Source organism: Camelus bactrianus, chromosome 17, assembly GCF_048773025.1.
Source record: "Camelus bactrianus isolate YW-2024 breed Bactrian camel chromosome 17, ASM4877302v1, whole genome shotgun sequence".
Classification (NCBI taxonomy): Eukaryota; Metazoa; Chordata; class Mammalia; order Artiodactyla; family Camelidae; genus Camelus; species Camelus bactrianus.
Window position 1 is genome coordinate 11221403 of NC_133555.1, and position 6000 is coordinate 11227402.

Consider the following 6000-nt stretch of genomic DNA (forward strand, 5'->3'; position numbering starts at 1 on the left):
CTGAATACTTTACTCCATTTTTCTTTCCTTTCCTGGGTTTTCGGCAGGTGATTTGATTTCAGGTAAAAATACATGGCTGAACAGAGGTAGAACAATTAAATGGCAGAGGGATCCCCTTCAGGTCATAGTCCTGCGTTCCAGCTGCCAGCACCTCACTGCAGGGCCCTTTCTTTGGCATAAGCCCTCCACAGTATGTCACTGCTCCCAGGAGCGTGTGCATTTTAAAATAGAACAGAGGAGGGAGAACAATGCTTCACATAAAGATATGAATTTCTAATTATAGCATATTAGGCCCCTTGGGGGAGATATTTGAGGCAATATTTAGACAAAATCAGATAAAAACATAATTATGTCCAAATTCTAATATTCTGCAATTCTGGAGTGGTGGTGGTGATGCTTTACTAGCCCCACTCTCTTTTTTTTTTTTTCTCTTTGTAAGCCACACTGAGTAATTTGTTTAAAAGAACAAGTTCTGTTTCAAGAATATGTTCTTTCTTTGAAACAACAAAAAGTACCTGTTTGAAGAAAAAGTCATTCACTCGTTTTGTTCTCATAAAAGTTTAATAGAAGCCAACTAAAGTTTAAGATCTCCCACAGGACAAATAAAGATATTTCTCAGCAAATAGAGAATGGCCATTTTCATTGGTGTTGAGGGATTTTACACACAAATGCAATTTTATTTTACATTTAAAAGAGGTAGGTAAATAGACAAATCAATTTTAGCTGTTCTGAAATTTCATACTGGGTCATTAATTTTAAAACATGGGACTCCAGGAATAGTTATAAGAACAGAAGCCCAAGGGTAAAGACGAGAATAATCACCTTCAAAATTCTGTCACAGCAGCAGCCTCAGAACCAGGAGGAGTAGAAAGCAGCTTCCCTGTGATGCTCTCCACTGCCTTTCTTACCTTTAAATATAGGAATTCCTATGGAATTTTCCCTTGTAATCACACAGACCCCCTTTTCTTCCTTAACACTGCATCCTCCGAAGGAGGCAAAAACAAACAAACAAACAAACAAGCTAGGTACAATTAAGACCTATCCTCACATCTAGCAGGGGAGACAGACATCTAAACATAGTATTCAGCAAAGTATAAAAATAAAATTGACACGTAAATGCAACACTTGAGTGTACACTGGAGGTACACGGACTAGAGTCAGAGAGGTCTTCCCAAAGGAGGTCAGACTTAGTCTGAAATAATTAAAAGCTTCTCGAGAGAAATCTCCTCCCTCTGCCCCACCAACACCGAGTAAAATATTTAGTTCCAGTGAAGTACTTGTTATACTGTTTCTTTTTAAATAATTATGGCAGTTTTAAAGTTTTGACATCCTGGACCATGTGGCTTTGGAGAGAACCACACGGAAGCCATGCTAAATAAGTTCTCTGAGCCTCAGTTTATTCAGATGTAAAATAGGCTTATAGAGTTTTCATATGACAATGTGTATAGAGCAACTGACAGTCCGAAGTACATAGAAGGTTCCTTCTTGACTGAAATGGAACGCTAATTTACATTAATAAAGTAAGTGTAATTTTTAGTTATTTTTTTTTCCTTCTAGTTGATTTCCTGAAGCTGGCTTTGAGAACAAAGAAATGGTCCCTGCAAAATCATTTTGCAACATATATTCATATCAAATCATTATGCTGTTCACCTTAAATGTATACACTATGTCAACGATATCTCAGTAAAACTGGGAAAAGTAAAATTGTAAAGTAAAACTAGCCACTGAGTAAAGAACTGAAAAATCTTGTTACTGAGATTCTTCACTGAAGAAACACATGCTTTTAATTTTAGCCATACATGGTAAACCCACAGACTGATTTGTACTGGAATTGTTCTAATACCTACCTGGGAGTCTATTTAAATTCTGTTAGTGCATTTTTCTATTTTTTAAATAAGAGTTTTATTGAGTAACAAATCACATGTCTTAAAATTCACCTATGGTTTTCAGTACAGTCACAGAGTTGGCAATCATCACTCCAATCAATTTTAGAACGTTTTCATTACCTCAAAAGAAACTTGGAACCCATTAGCAGTCATTTCCCATTTGGCACCAATTCCCCCCCATCCAGCCCTAGGCAGCCACTCATCCACTTTCTATCTCAATAGATACGCTTATTCCAACACTTACTGTCAGTGGAATTACACTCTATGTGGTCTCTCGTGACCTGGCTTCTTTCACTTAGCTTCGTGTTCTCACGGTTCATCCCTGTTACACCATGCAGAAGTACTTAATGCCTTTGTATGGCTTACTGGAGTGCTGGAATATTATTTATTCCATTGCATGGATACACCACATATTCTTTATACAGACATCAGATGATGGACACTTGTGTTGTTTCATTTTCTGGCTATCATGAATACTGCATCTATGAACAGTCACATATAAATTACTGTATAAATGTATGTTTTCAATTCTCTTGGGTATTTGCCTAGCAGTGGAACTGCTGGGTCATATAGCAACTGTACGTTTAACATTTTTAAGTACCAGACTGTTTGCCAAAGTGGCTGCACCATTTTACATTGCCGCCAACAGTCCATGAGGCTTCCAGTGTTTCAGCATTCTCACCAACACTGCTCTTGTCTATCTTTGTTATTTTAGGCATCCTAGTGGGTGTGAAGTATTTCATGGCGGTTTGGATTCGCATTTTTCTGACAGCTAATGATGTCGGGCTGTTTTTTATGTGCATATTGGCTATTGGTCCCTACTCTGGAGACATTTCTGTTCAAATCCTTCACGCATTTTTAAATTGGATTGTTTTTCTCCTCATTGTTGAATTGTAAGAATCCTTTCTATTTTTTCTGGATACAAGTTCCTTATCAGATATTTGATTTGCAGTTTTTTTCTTTCATTTGGTGGGTCGTCTCTTCACTTTCTTGCTGCTGTCCTTTGTAGCACAAAGGCTTTTAATTTTGCTGAAGTCCGATTTATCTTTTTTTTTTTCTTTCATTGCCTATTTTCTGTCATAGTTAAGGAATCACTGACTCATCCAAAGTCACAAAGATTTATGTAGGTGTTTCTTTCTAAGAATTTTCTAGGTTCAGCTCACGGTTAGGTCTTTGGTCCCTCTGGAGTTAATTTTTGTACATGGTATGAGGAAAGGGTTGAATATCATTCTTTCACATGTGCAAGGACACCATTTATTGAAAAGACTGATTTTCTCCCCCATTGAACTGTCTTGGCATCCTTATCAAAACATCAAATGACCATAAATGTGAGAGCTTATTTCTCGACTCTCAATTTTGTTCCATTGATCTCTATGTCTCTAATATTTTAAAATATCTTTTTACTCCTGCACTTGTATAGAATAAAACATTTGTATATAAAGAAGCATAAGAATAAATTTAAAGCAAATAATCCCACTGTGGTAGAATAAGCTACTGGTCAGCTCTTCACCCCTCTCCAGGGCTTGTGCACAGGCACAGCCTTGACACGGCCCGATCAAGGTGGGGCGCGTGTGCTGCGGCCGTGGTCCCTTTGACCCCGGCCTTGGCCGCCATGCAGTTTGCTCAGACTCTCGGGATGTCAGTGAACGTGACGAAAGCGGATACTTGAAATGCGCCTGCGCAGTAGGTCTCGCTTTCTCACACTTTTGCGATCACGTGAGAAGAAACATGTCCTGTGTAGTCACCGCTGGTTTCGTGTGAACAACAAATGCTTGGAACAAACCTGAACCTTCTCTGTGATCCAGAGCCCAGCCAAATTTAGCCAGACCCCAGTCAAAACTCCGATGCTTGGGCAAGAAATAAATGCTTATCACTGTTTCCCACCACGGTGTCTGCGGTTAGCGGTTGTGTAGCAACAGCTAACTAATTACACCTATCACTGAGAGATAACCACCCCTATCAGTGTGGTCTTTTGATAAAAAAACACAATTATGAAAAAAAAAATCATGTATTTATATGTGACTATTTATATTCCTCGCTTTTACTTAACATTTCTCTGTAACACCGTTTATAAGTTTTTGATAAACGTTCCCTGTAGTGATCCCCATATTTCAACCTTTATAATTTATACGCCTCTCTCAGCCATTTCTATGTTACTTTCACTATTACAAGTGGAAGTACAACGAACTGCACTCACTCGCCCTGTCTCACATAAATTTGGGCCTACATTTCATGTGATTTCCATGGAATGGATTCCTAGAAGTAAAGACATTCAATAAGCTCCTTTAACCGGATTTCAAGGTAGAGCACTGAATCTCGATTTCCAGGTCATTATTATTCGTATTTTCACCTCTGCTCTTTGGCTAAACCCAGATTGTGTTTTGTTTCTTAAGAGATACAGGCAAATTTGATAGCACTTTTCAAAAAAAACATTTTTGTGAATTCTTCCAGTGTGCTCCATTATACTGCCTTTGGACATTTACAGTTTATTCTAAAGAAGAAAGCTGTTGCCACAAAAAATAAACTATACCAAGCCCTGCTTCTATAATTTGCCTTTGGGCTTATTTGGAAATAGGGCGTGGAGACAAAACTGTGAGCACATTTGCTTTTGTTTTTAGTATTGGCATAGTTGATAAAGTATCATATACCTAGGATGATGGTAGCCAGGGTCATAGCCAGGTCTAATTTGCTTTATATCTACAACAGTGCCTGGCATAGTGCATAGGTACACTTAACAAATATTTATGAAATAAATGAATATAATATAAAAATAAATTAATAATAAAGATAATGTTAATAACAGACATTCAGGCCAGAAAGTTATTGGCTCACAGTGATTAATAACTATTTTTAAGGTTTCTATAGTGACAGACATGCTACATCTAAATTTAGATGTAGGACTTTAAAGAGTAGACCAGATGGCCAATGTTATATCTACACATTTCTGGGTGCTTCTTAGCAAATAGACAACTCTCTCTGTGTTCCCTCTTCAACCTTCTCTTTCTCCAAGGAAAATCACATTTTTTTTCAGGTCATCTGATAACAACTGATCCAATTTCATTTTGGCAACTGCTAACATGATTACCTTGGGAAGCCCACTAGCCATTCTTGTGCACAACTTAACACTGAGCCTTCCAGGAAGTCTCCAGGGTGCCCATCATGTGTCATCTTGCAAACTGAACCCCGATCTCATCTGGCCATCGCCTCTCTCTGCACCTGCTCTCTGGGGACCTGGGCCCCTCTGTTTCCACTTCTGCACTGGCTTTCTCCAGGGCTACCATCACTCACCCTCCTGGGACTAAGCCTGCAGGAACCCTTTCAAAGGCAAAGACTAGCTCCCAGCTCAGATACTTTAGGCTCCGCTCTTATCTATTCACACCATGGGCAACATCTTTTTTTTTTAAAGTCAGCTTTGTGAGTCAGTCACCTGGAAATTCCCCAGGCCAAAATGGAACAGAGGACAGGAAAACCCAACTAGGTTTACTTAAATTAAAGCATACCAAGGAGAGGACAGCTGAGGTGCTACACTGGGAACCCAGAGATGACAGAAGAGAGAAGGTCCTCGGGGAGTGCAGAACAACACAGCTACTGTTGTAATTAGCACAGCATGGGTCCAGGCTACTGACACCAGCTACTGGTCACATCCCGAAACTCTCCCTCCCCTGCCCCCTCCCCCAGCACACATTTATTGGAGGGCGCAGGACCTGCTAAGAAAGCAGAGAACGGCTAAGGCACACACAAAAAAACAGAAATGTAGTGCTTTAAAATGCCGGCAGAAAACTCGATTACCTTGCCACCCAGGAGCAAATGTTATTTTCAACTCCTGAAAAGAGCAAAACATTTCCAGAGAGTGAAAATGCAGTTGAGACAGTTCATCAGATAGTGGCTATCAGGACATGAGAGATCCTTTCACTCGACAGCAGTTTGCTCCTTGGGAGTTTTGCTGAAGGCCAATTCATAATTGCCCGTTTACAAATGCTCCTTGATATTTGCTTAGACAAGCCCTGTTGCCTTCCCATCGCAAAGGAAACCGGCTCTAAGTTTTTAACCATTACAGCTGCAATGATGAAACAGTGAAGAAGACCCGCCTCTAAGTCAACAAGTGCACCCAGAG